This window comes from Procambarus clarkii, chromosome 6 (genome assembly GCF_040958095.1).
Source record: "Procambarus clarkii isolate CNS0578487 chromosome 6, FALCON_Pclarkii_2.0, whole genome shotgun sequence".
NCBI classification, from domain to species: Eukaryota; Metazoa; Arthropoda; class Malacostraca; order Decapoda; family Cambaridae; genus Procambarus; species Procambarus clarkii.
The window spans coordinates 52167800-52180284 of NC_091155.1; the positions used below are offsets into that span (position 1 = coordinate 52167800).

Below are 12485 nucleotides of genomic sequence, written 5' to 3' on the forward strand. Positions count from 1 at the left end.
TAAACCAGAAAATAATAAATACAGAATAAGCGGTTATATTCAATGAAACATATATATATATATATATATATATATATATATATATATATATATATATATATATATATATATATATATATATATATATATATATATATATATATATATTCAAAATTCGTCAGTGTACTACATTTTTGTTGTTGCTTTTAGGTGATGCTTTTAACCAGTGTACGTGGGTCTGATTGTGCAACCACGGTTCGAAGAATAATGAAGATATGAACAAACGGCCTGTGGTCACTATACAGTCTGGAAGGGCAAAAGAAGAAATTGGCATTTCTACAAAAACAAGAACTATATAATGTTATTTTAAGTAAGTAACCAAAAAATTAAATAATTTTTTTAAAGTTTAAAATTTACTTAAAAATTTAAATTTTAAGTTAAAATTTTTTAACCAAAAAACTTAATATTTTTCATATTTGGAACCATTCCATAATATTTTCCCAAGCATAAATGATTATATTTCTATCACTTGCTCTTAAGATTGTTTCATTTAATAGAGGTTGGGCATAATTGTTCTCTGCTGCTAATAGAACTGACTGACTTAGCTATAGGAAAATGTAAACTTAATTGGTTTATCCATTACAGTATTTTGCAGTTTATTTCATGATCCTGTGCTTAATACTTGCATAAATAGTAGACTACAAAATGCATTTTTATATCATTAGTATTGAATAATAATAATGCAAATAATTGACTTATAAATGATGTACAATTAATTGGTAGGTGATATTATATTATTAATATTTTTTTCATTCTTGCAAAGCCTTAACAAAGCAATTAACATGTTAATATAAATTTGATCACCTTCCACTTATTTTCTCATGTGCTACCTACATGTACAAAACCTTATTCCTAAATGCATATTTTGTTCTGAAACTTGTCCTTTATATGTTGTGTATCACCATCTCTGGAGAGTTTTATCTGATTGATGTATAAATTACTTTTAATTTTACAGAATATTATTGTTATACTGAATTTATTATTATATAAATAACTTAATTTTACAGATTCATCTATCAACGCACATCCACAAGTTGAGGAGGAGGATGTGACCTTCCAGATTTCTGAAGTACTGAAACATGCACCAAACAGGCCTGGTGGATCTAGGTACAAGGTAAAATAATTTAAATTTTTTTTTTTTTTTTTACTAATTGTCCGATATATATATATATATATATATATATATATATATATATATATATATATATATATATATATATATATATATATATATATATATAAATATATATATAATGTGTCGTACCTAGTAGCCAGAACGCACATCTCAGCCTACTATGCAAGGCCCGATTTGCCTAATAAGCCAAGTTTTCATGAATTAATGTTTTTTCGACTACCTAACCTAACATTTTCAGTTACCTAAACTAACCTATAAAGATAGGTTAGGTAGGGATGGTTAGGTTCGGTCATATATCTATATTAATTTTAACTCCAATAAAAAAAGAATTGACCTCATACATAATGAAATGGATAGCTTTATCATTTCATAAGAAAAAAAATAGAGAAAATATATTATTCATGAAAACTTGGCTTATTAGGCAAATCGGGCCTTGCATAGTAGGCTGAAAAGTGCGTTCTGGCTACTAGGTACGACATATATATATATATATATATATATATATATATATATATATATATATATATATATATATATATATATAGTAACTGAAAACTTGGCTTGTTCACTTATATATATATATATATAGGCTTGTTCGCATATATATATAGTGTGTGTGTGTAATTACCTAAGTGTAGTTACAGGATGAGACCGTCTTCCCAGCACTCTTTGTCATATAACGCTTTGAAACTACTGACAGTCTTGGCCTCCACCACCTTCTCACCTAACTTGTTCCAACCGTCTACCACTCTATTTGCGAAAGTGAATTTTCTTATATTTCTTTAGCATCTGTGTTAAGCTAGTTTCAATCTATGACCTCCTGTTCTTGAAGTTCCAAGTCTCAGGAAATCTTCCCAGTCGATTTTATCAATTCCTGTTACTATTTTGTATGTAGTGATCATATCACCTCTTTCTTCTGTCTTTTAGTTTTGGCATATTTAATGCCTCTAACCTCTCCTCGTAGCTCTTGCCCTTCAGTTCTGGGAGCCACTTAGTAGCATGTCTTTGCACCTTTTCCAGTTTGTTGATGTGCTTCTTAAGATATGGGCCAAATTCTGTTGTTGGGCACCACACAACAGCTGCATATTCTAGCTTTGGCGTAACAAAAGTCATGAACAATTTCTTTAGTATATCACCATCCATGTATTTAAACGCAATTCTAAAGTTAGAAAGCGTAGCATAGGCTCCTCGCACAATATTCTTTATGTGGTCCTCAGGTGATAGTTTTCTATCTAGAACCACCCCTAGATCTCTTTCTTTATCAGAATTCTTTAAAGATTTCTCACATAATGTATAGGTTGTGTGGGGTCTATGTTCTCCTGTTCCACATTCCATAACATGGCATTTATTAACATTAAATTCCATTTGCCAAGTGGTGCTCCATATACTTATTTTATCCAGGTTTTCTTGAAGGGCATGCCAATCATCTAAATTTCTTATCCTTCCTATTATCTTAGCATCATCAGCAAACATGTTCATGTAATTCTGTATACCAACTGGTAGATCATTTATGTAGACAATAAACATCACTGGTGCAAGAACTGAACCCTGTGGTACTCCACTTGTGACATTTCTCCAGTCCGATACATTGCCTCTGATTACTGCCCTCATTTTTCTATCAGTCAGAAAATTTTTCATCCATGTTAGAAGCTTACCTGTCACCCCTCCAATATTTTCCAGTTTCCAGAACAACCTCTCTATGTGGAACTCTGTCGAATGCCTTTTTTAGGTCCAGATAGATGCAGTCAACCCAACCATCTCTTTCCTGTAATATATATGTTGCTCGATCATAGAAACTGAGTAAATTCGATACACAGGATCTTCCAAATCGAAAACCATACTGTCTGTCTGAAATTATATCATTTCTCTCCAGGTGTTCTACCCATTTAGTTTTAATTATTTTTTCCAATATTCCAATTCCAATTTTTTCCAATAATGTGTGTGTGTATGTATATTTGTGTTGTTGAATATGACCGAAAGTCATAGTCTTTCTGCCCCTCTCCTTACTGCTATTGTTGTTTCTCGCATCTTTGTATTGCTTGTATGTTTGGGCAATTTTTCCCCTTTTCCTAGTTCTGCATCTCTGCTTTAGTATAAATTTTGTTGTGCCATTATCATATATTTCACAAAACTTGACATACATCTCATTTACTTCATGTCCTAACAGCAAGTGTTTGTCAAATTCCTTAAGGAAATATCTGAGTTCCCCATAATGACCTCTCCACAAGTCAGGTTTTTCAACTGCTTCAAGCTCATTTTCTTCCAGATTATAATGCATTGCATACTATAGTCCCAAAAAGACATGGTCACTTTTACCCAAGTGACCATGTCACTTGGGTAAAAGGAGGGAGGTACTGAAAGGAGGAAAAGGGAGGTACCAAAGGAGGGAGGTACTGAATGATAAATATATCTTTCTCTTTCCTGGTAAATATAATATCCAGCATGGAGGGAACATCCCCTTCCCTCATCCTTGTAGCTTGTTTAACATGTAGAAACATGAATGTTTACAGGGTGAGGCTTACGAAATTATATATATATATATATATATATGTATATATAACTAACTAAATATATATAATATGTATATATATATATATATATATATATATATATATATATATATATATATATATATATATATATATATATATATATATATATATATAATTGGTCTCTGGTCTCTCTCTCTCTCTCTCTCTCTCTCTCTCTCTCTATATATATATATATATATATATATATATATATATATATATATATATATATATATATATATATATATATATAAAGTTTGTGTGTGTGTAATTTATATAAATAAATAATTAAATATTAATTTTGTTAATATCTTTTCAGGGAAAACTTGCAAGTACAATTCGTATACAAGAGGGGCAACAAGAGCCAGAGGATGTCTACTAAGAAAATATATAAGTCTTTATCCTCACACTCTTGATATATGGTCTTCTCTGGTCTCTTTATTTTCTCTCCTCACAAATGTCCCTTTTTTTTTATTTCTTTTACGTTTCTCTCCTGTTTTTCTTGTCTTTTAATCTCTCCTTTCCTCCTCTCTTCTAACACCTCTCGTTTCCTGTCTCTTCTAGCTTCTCTCTTCCTTTACTTTTTATTTTTGTGGTATTCATTTATGTCATTTTTATCTTGTATATTTTTCTTGTATCTTTTTCTTATCTTGTGTTTCTCTTCCCCTTCTCTTCAATGATTTTTCATTTCTCTCCTTTCTCTGTTGTTTCTGTTCTGTCTTCTCTCTCCTTGCCTTAATTTTGTTCTGTCTCCTCTTTTGTTGTGTGTGTCTTTCTGTCTCTGTCTGTCTGTCTCTCTTTCTCTCTCTCTCTCTCTCTCTCTCTTTCTTTCTCTTTCTTTCTCGCTCTCTCTCTGGCTCTCTTGCTCTCTCTCTCTCTCTCTCTCTGGCTCTCTCTCTCTCTCTCTCTCTCTCGCTCTCTCTCTCTGGCTCTCTTGCTCTCTCTCTCTCTCGCTCTCTCTCTCTGGCTCTCTTGCTCTCTCTCTCTGGCTCTCTCTCTCTCTCTCTCTGGCTCTGGCTCTCTCTCTCTGGCTCTGGCTCTCTCTCTCTCTCTCTCTCTGGCTCTCTCTCTCTCTGGCTCTCTCTCTCTCTCTCTCTCTCTCTCTCTCTGGCTCTCTCTGGCTCTGGCTTTCTCTCTGGCTCTCTCTCTCTCTGGCTCTATTTCTCTGGCTCTGTGGCGCTCTCTCTCTGGCTCTATTTCTCTGGTTCTGTGGCGCTCTCTCTCTGGCTCTCGCTCTCTCTCTCTGGCTCTGGGTCTCTCTCTCTGGCTCTCATATTTCATTTGATTTAAAAATGTCTGAGATTTTTACTTAATCTAAGTTATATTGCATGGTGCTAATATGAATATTATACATGACTGTTTTTTCTTTTCTTTCTCTCTCTCTTTCTCCCTTTCTTTCTTTCTCTTTCTTTCCTTCTCTCTCTCTTTTTCTTTCTCTTTCTACATGAATATTATACTTGACTGTGTTTACATTCACTTGTAGATTTTTATTTTTAGTTAATTAGTCCTAAACTTTTGATTAATAGATTTTTATTATTAGTCATAGAAAAACTATAGTGTTATATGTATACTCGGAAAATTTTACTTGTTTTAGTTTTAAGTAACAATAACTGCTTATAACGTCAGACTGATCTCAGCATGACATGAATCACAGGCTGCTTGATCACAAAATCTATTGTGTTCACATATTGCATATATAGATTTTTATAGATTTTTAAATTTTTACTTTTATATTCTGTTATAGATATAGTCTATATATTTAGAGCTATTACATATATTTTGTTGTATTACTCATTCTTAATTAAATAAATATAATATTTTAATTCTCTTTTTGTACCCTATTTATTTGTAATTTGCGCATACATATATAGGATGTCCATTTCTTTCTCAGATATGTCTTCTTTCTTTCTCTCCCTTTCTATTTCAGATATGAATTTAAAAATTATTATACCCTAATTTACCCTAAACGTTTTATTGTAGGTAATTAAAAGATTATAAAAAAGTTTTTAGAAATGTTAATTATTTACGTTTTAAGGTTGTATATAAAAGTTCTCAAAAAACCTTTTCTAAACGTAATTATAAACGTGCTGAAAACAATGAAATGTCGTTTTTAGGATGTTTTAAAAACATGAAAATGTTTGCTGGGAAGCTGGTGCATGATAGTCTATCAGAGACCTTATATACGCTAAATACATCATTCTTGCTATTCTAATATTACCACCATATTTCGGGCTGTACCCCACTACAGTTCTGAGAGCCTTGAGTCTGTCTCTACATTGTTGATGTAACTTATCGACTGCAGTTGAGGTACAAGGGACAGAGACACCAAGGTATTTGAAAGAAGAGACATAGTCTATTGGTATGTTGTCTATCTTAAGTTTTCGTGGTCCACTTTTGCGGTTGCCAATTTGTCTGTTAAATACCTTAGTTTTAGCAGCGTTGATTACAAGACCAAGGCTCTCACAAGCTGTATGTATACAATTTAAGACTGTTTGCATTTTGCGGTGGGTTTTAGTATGCACAAGGATGTCATCTGCATAGCTGATAGTGATGTTTGCCGGACTAGTTGGGATTGATTTTAGTAAAGCATTAATTAGAACATTAAACAAGGTAGGACTAAGTACTCTTCCATGTGGGGTGCCTAGTTGCATTACTTTAGTTTCACTCTTGTAGCCTTGGAACAGCGCAGAGGACTTCCGGTTGGTAAGATAGCCTCGTATCCACTGTAATAAATGTCCCCCTATATCCATTCTCGCTAATTCATACATAATCACTTCCCTATTAGCAATATCAAAGGCATTTTTTAAATCAAGAAATGTTGTGTACTTGTGCCTTTTATCTCCATGAACAGTAAGAAAGGTTGTGATACAGTTGTGTACACTTTTACCATGTGTGAAACCATTGATATCAGGTGACATGTGCTCTTTAACTCTATACAATAATCTATTAAGCACCATTCTCTCAAAGGTTTTGCATATGCAACTGGTCAGTGAGATGGGACGGAAAGCATCAGGTTGGCCAGGCTTTGGTACAGGTACCGTAAGACTGGTGGTCCATGATACAGGCAACTGCCCAGAGACATAGCTGGCATTAAACAATTCTAATAATGGGTTACCGGGTACACGATGTAGGAGTCTTAGAATATCATAGGTGATACCGTCCTCACCAGGAGCAGTGCTACTGCCCCTGGAGAGGGCTGCATCCAATTCATAATCTGTATATGGAACATCACATTCATCATGTTGCTTGCTCAACATGAAATTTATGAGAGAATTTCTGTCTGTGGACCTCGCCTGCAATTTCTCCCCAGTGCTAGCTGGTAGCATTCCAAGGCTGGAAACCTGAGCCCATTTTGCAATTAACTGATTGGCTTTCTGTAGCGGGTTTGGGTGTGAAACTTGTCTACTATTTTTACCAATAATTTTGTTTATGCCTTTCCAGGCTTTGCCCAGGGGAGTATGCAGGTTAAGTCCACTAACAAAACCCTCCCATTCATTTTGTCTCAGTTCAGTCATTCTCTCCCTTGCCGCTGCAAGCGCGGCCTGAAACAGTTTTAACATTTGAGGAGTTCTAAGGCTTTTATATGCTTTACCTGTCTGTCTAGCAATTGATTTAAGCTCTTTCAGTTTAGCATCATCATAGTACTGGTTGTGTCTGACCTGTTTACCAGTACTTCTTTTTGTTTGGCGTGACTCACTATTTTTGATGGCCTCACAGGTATATGGGTACATCCGGTCTCTTACCCTCGACCGCGTCGGTACCTTTATGGTCAGGAAGCCACGGATATTTACAATGGGGCTCGGTCAGTCAATATGATTCCTTTGACATCACTCAACTTATGTATTCTGTTCTCGTATTGACAATTTGAATGATATCAAGAATATTTTGAATATCTTCTGACATAGATGGTGCTGTAGTTGATTGTTGTTCATGACCTGTCCAGTGGGTCGAGACTGGTCTCATTAGCATCTCTCAGATTAGTGGGAAGAAATTATTGCTGCAAGAATGTGTGTTCTCAGAGCTAACTAGGGTAACTAAAATACTTATTTCCTAAATAAATACTTTAATTGTAAATATTTGAAAATATATGGTATGTTTCCGAATTTCTGACGATATAAAACATATTGTGGTTTATAATTAAGTTCTTAATAGTGATCCTATCCTGCATCATAATTTACATAATATCTACTTCTGTTTTGTGTATTAAAATGACTACTTTTTATGTTAATTTATTTCTGTAAATGATGATGATGATAAAGTTCAATAAATGTAAGTAAGAACATAAGAATGAAGGTAACTGCAAAAGACTTATTGGCCCATACGAGGCAGCTCCTCGTATGGAGCTGCCTTTGATAAGTAATTACCAAAGAAGGCACCAAGCCGGGAAGGCTGTGTAGCACAATAAAATAAGTCTACTGCTCCTGAAGAGGACGGTATTACTTACAGTTTACTGAGATTAGTCTCACAAGTACCAGGTAATCCACTTTTAGTGTTGTACAGAATGAGTTTAAGTGAAGGAGTATTACCTGATGATTGGACAGTGTCATTGTTCCCATCCCCAAAGCACACTCAGATAATTATAGACCCATATCTCTAACATAATTTTGTCTATTAGCACAGTTTTCGGCGTGAAGGCATTGAGTAGATCTCGGCAATACAAGAAGTTTCAAGCTAAACTTTCTAATATGCTACACTCACCTGAGGTCCGTAGAAGAGCGAAATCTGATTATGCATTTTGGTTCTACAAGGTAGCCAACTCCATCAAAATATTAAATATGTACCCAACTCAATTAACGATTAATCAACCAATTACTCCATGGGATAACTTGGATCTAGCAGTTGATTTTGTAAATGCACCCAAGAAAGATAATGTACACTCTACATTATTAAAACAGTTAACACTGAAAAGCATCACTGAGAGTACTCAGGGTATGGGTAACGATGTGTGTCAGTGCTATACCGACGGTTCTGTAGAAGAAGGTGGACGATGTACTGGATGCGCATGTAATATATTTGAACAATCTTCTCACGTACATACAGCAATGAAGCGCGTCAATGATTGGGCAAGTACAACTCAAACCGTACTTGCAGGCATATACCTTGCCACGGAATTTTTAAAAGACAAAGGCAGTGGACTTATATACTGTGATTCGCAGAGTGAACTCCTGGTATTGAACGCACATAGTAGTGACACCCAGAAAATAGTCAGTGATATTCGAATGAATATTTTAGCTGCCAAAGAAAAGAGATTTGAAATTAAATTCCTATGGATACCATCACATGTTGGCATCTCAAGGCATGACACTGTTGATATGCTTGCAAAGACAGCCTGTAGAAAACCAGTGGTAGAAATTGATATGGGTGTTTCATTAGCAGTGACAAAGAGAATACTTAAGCAAACATCTAATGAAAATCTCACCGACCTAACAAATTCACAAAGACCTGAAAGTTGTAGCATTAAATATTATGATAGATATCGTGCGGAGACATTCACATACAGGATTAATGGAACAAGAACCCAGCAATGTGATGTTATAGTGGCCAGAATACGCTTGGGATATAGACGTATCTGGCAGCTTTCTCAAAACCCAAATGTCGAGTACACAATGTGTCAACTTTGTGAAAGAGAAAATATGCACTCCCTTGAACATTATATTGTAGAATGTCCCATACTGACTGACTTTCGCCCTCCTGGGCTAAGGTATGCTGAACTGTGTAATTACTATTTGAGTACTGGAACACTTGATGATATATTGAACTTGTACCCTAGATTGACCATGTAACGTATCAATTATACAATGAATGTATGTGATGTAACTCTATAACCTGAGCTTGTGAAAGCACCTTAATCACCTTCAGTGATTAAGTGCTTAATTGCACACTAGTTTCTCTATCAGTTATCTCACCTTGTCAGAGTAAAAGAGACAAATATATGTGTATGTATGTGTGTATATATGTATGTATATATATGTATATGTACGCATACGTCTGTGTGTGTATATGTATGTGTATACAGTATATGTGGAAGCTGGTCAGAATTCAATTTCACCTTTGTAAATGCACGTTAATGACACTATGTAAAAGACACATCGAACACTTTATGTAGGGCATACGTAAATCTGTGTATTTATGTATTTACGTATGTAGCTTAGCCTAGCATTTTAAAAACACTACAATCACCTTCTGTGGTTGATTGTTCAATAAATCCCTGAACTATATGTTTAACAAATCTCTAACCCTATCAATGGAGTTAGTTAGTTTAGTTCTTATATTATGCACCCTATACCCATCTTGTGGGCGGTAGTGGAAAGGGTTAGAGTCCATGGCGGACTGAAGAAAATGTATATATGCTGGTTAGCATTGTTAATGTGTGGCCACGTCTGTAGTAGAAAATAATACAAAAAATCAAATAAAGGTATTATTGAAACTTTATAGGAAAACATTAAATCCTAAATATATCTTTAATATTATACTTGAAATATTGTATACTTTGCTCTTTCCATCGTACTTCTGCACCTGCTGGCAAGTGGTTCGGTGCAGTGTGCAGGTGATGTTCATTACTGGGTGAGCTGGCAGGTGGTGCTCACCTGCCAGCTCACCCAACGAAAATTTGGTTTTTAATACACTTACACATTTATTGGGTCTTTCCTTCACCTTCATTCAAACACTAGGGTATTACAGTAAGTGTTTTAATTATAATATTTATTAACGTTATTATTTTTAATTTTTATTATTATTAGTATTATTATTAACAGGAGAGGAGTGTGTGTGTGTGGGGGGGGGGGGTATAATGGTACACATGTCCACATCCCAATGCCCGCCCTTCCAGGACTGGGGGTGCGGGGGTGTACAATAAACTATACCCACATCCGGCGGCAGCTTGTCGAAGGCGGAAGTGTAGCCTAGACAATTTGTCATGATAATTAGTGATGACTCTTATTTTGATTATGGGTCCGTAATCCAGTTAAGCTTTTATTCTTAATTTATATTACAATGCTGGTAAAATACACTTCTTGATGATGAGTATGGAGTACAAATGAACTCATTGTGTACCCAAGTTCAAGTTCAAGTATGTTTATTGAGATAAGCAATAAATACATCTCAAAGGGATAGAGTAGCTTAGGCTATTTCAACCCCCCTCTAATTCAAGTCCCTCAAGGGGCGCACAAATACTGTGACTACAAATAGACAAATAACATTACAAGAATCCAAACAAGAATTGTGTACCCTATACTCACAGGATGAATATAGGGTACACAATAAACTACCACTCACATCATGGGTATGGGTTGCACAAGAAACTATCGCGCAGAGGATGAATATGGAGAGCAAAGTAAACAAAGATTCACACGATGAGAAAGGGTTGCGCAATGTCCTATGACTCACAGAATGTGTATTAGCTGCACAATAAACTACAGGTCACAGGATAAGTATGGGTTGCACAATAAATTACAGGTCACAGGATGGGTATGGGCTGCACAAACTACCGGTAACAGGATGAGTATGGGATGCACAATAAATTACGGGTCACAGGATGAGTATGGGTTGCACAAACTACTGGTAACAAGATGAGTATGGGATGCACAATAAATTACCGCACAGAGGATGAGTATAGGGTGCACAAACTGGTTGGGTAAATGGAAATGGTTGGGTACATTTCCTTTCACCTAATGCGACTATTCATGTGTCCGGACACCGGCGATTGTGTGGTATTGGCTATTTATTTAACCATAACTTTGCATTCATTTAATAATTATATTAAGATATGTTTTCCTTGAAATGTAGTTACATTATCGTCTACATGGCTTTATTCTGACATAAAGACCTATGGCGTTACTTTGCATATATGCAAAGTAATTATAAAATTGATTGGCTTGTGTGGAGGCCGTCCCTGAGCGAGCCATCAAGTAACTATAAAAAGGCATATATATCTTAACTTTCAATTCAGTTATATTTATGCCAAAGTATTAACATGCAGCTTATATTTATGTCTTTATGATGACATAGAAAACTTCGCTTATTACAATATCTAGATTAAATTAACATTGATCTTCGGAAGGTCATAGTTCCCATATCGGTAAGGAGAGCGTCGGCCATGAAGCCTTGTTTAAAGTATGAATATTTTTCCTCTCTAATAAGGTATAATCTCTGTGATGGATTCACAAAAACTATTTTATATCTGCCTTTCTGATAACATATACAAATATAATCTTTATTTGTGAATATTTGTTAATTAAGCAATATATCAGAGGGCGTGTAGGGTTCGGTGTTCAATGAACGAAAAGGACTGGATCACTGTGTACAGGAGGCTGATATGGCAGCAAACACTCTCCTGGCGACCATATTTCTTGGATAAGTCGCTCCACACAATTGTCGCTTGGACCGTCGACTTCCTATGGCGTCACCTCTCACATATTTACGTCTAATTTCGTTATGAAATTAGATTATTTCAGAGTAAAAATAGGTTTGATCATGTTCTATGTGTAGCACCAACATTATAGTAAGTAAATATAAAATATTTCTTCATTACTTACGTAATGCTAGGACGATTTGGGTAGTTTTGGCCTGATTTGGGGTGATTGGGGTAATTCTATGGACCGCTTGAATCGTCGATGAACAACAACCAAGAAATTCTCAACATACAAACTGTTGCAAATGATGCAATGGATCAAATACGTAAGATTCAGGCTGAAGAAACCCTCACAGCTCAAAGTGACCTCCTTAAAAAGCTGGAAAAACAGATCAATCTCCTTCAGACTCACCAGGCGGCTTCCAAAGAT

General features: G+C 35.2%; 1 long non-coding RNA gene across 1 annotated transcript; it reads left to right on the forward strand.

Annotated features, from left to right (window-relative positions):
* Positions 1-203: 203 nt before the first annotated feature.
* LOC138355157 (uncharacterized) lies at positions 204-5528 on the forward strand. The gene is made up of 3 exons (XR_011223875.1): positions 204-349; positions 1047-1153; positions 4025-5528. It is a non-coding gene; the product is annotated as an uncharacterized lncRNA (long non-coding RNA).
* The last annotated feature ends 6957 nt before the right edge of the window (positions 5529-12485 follow it).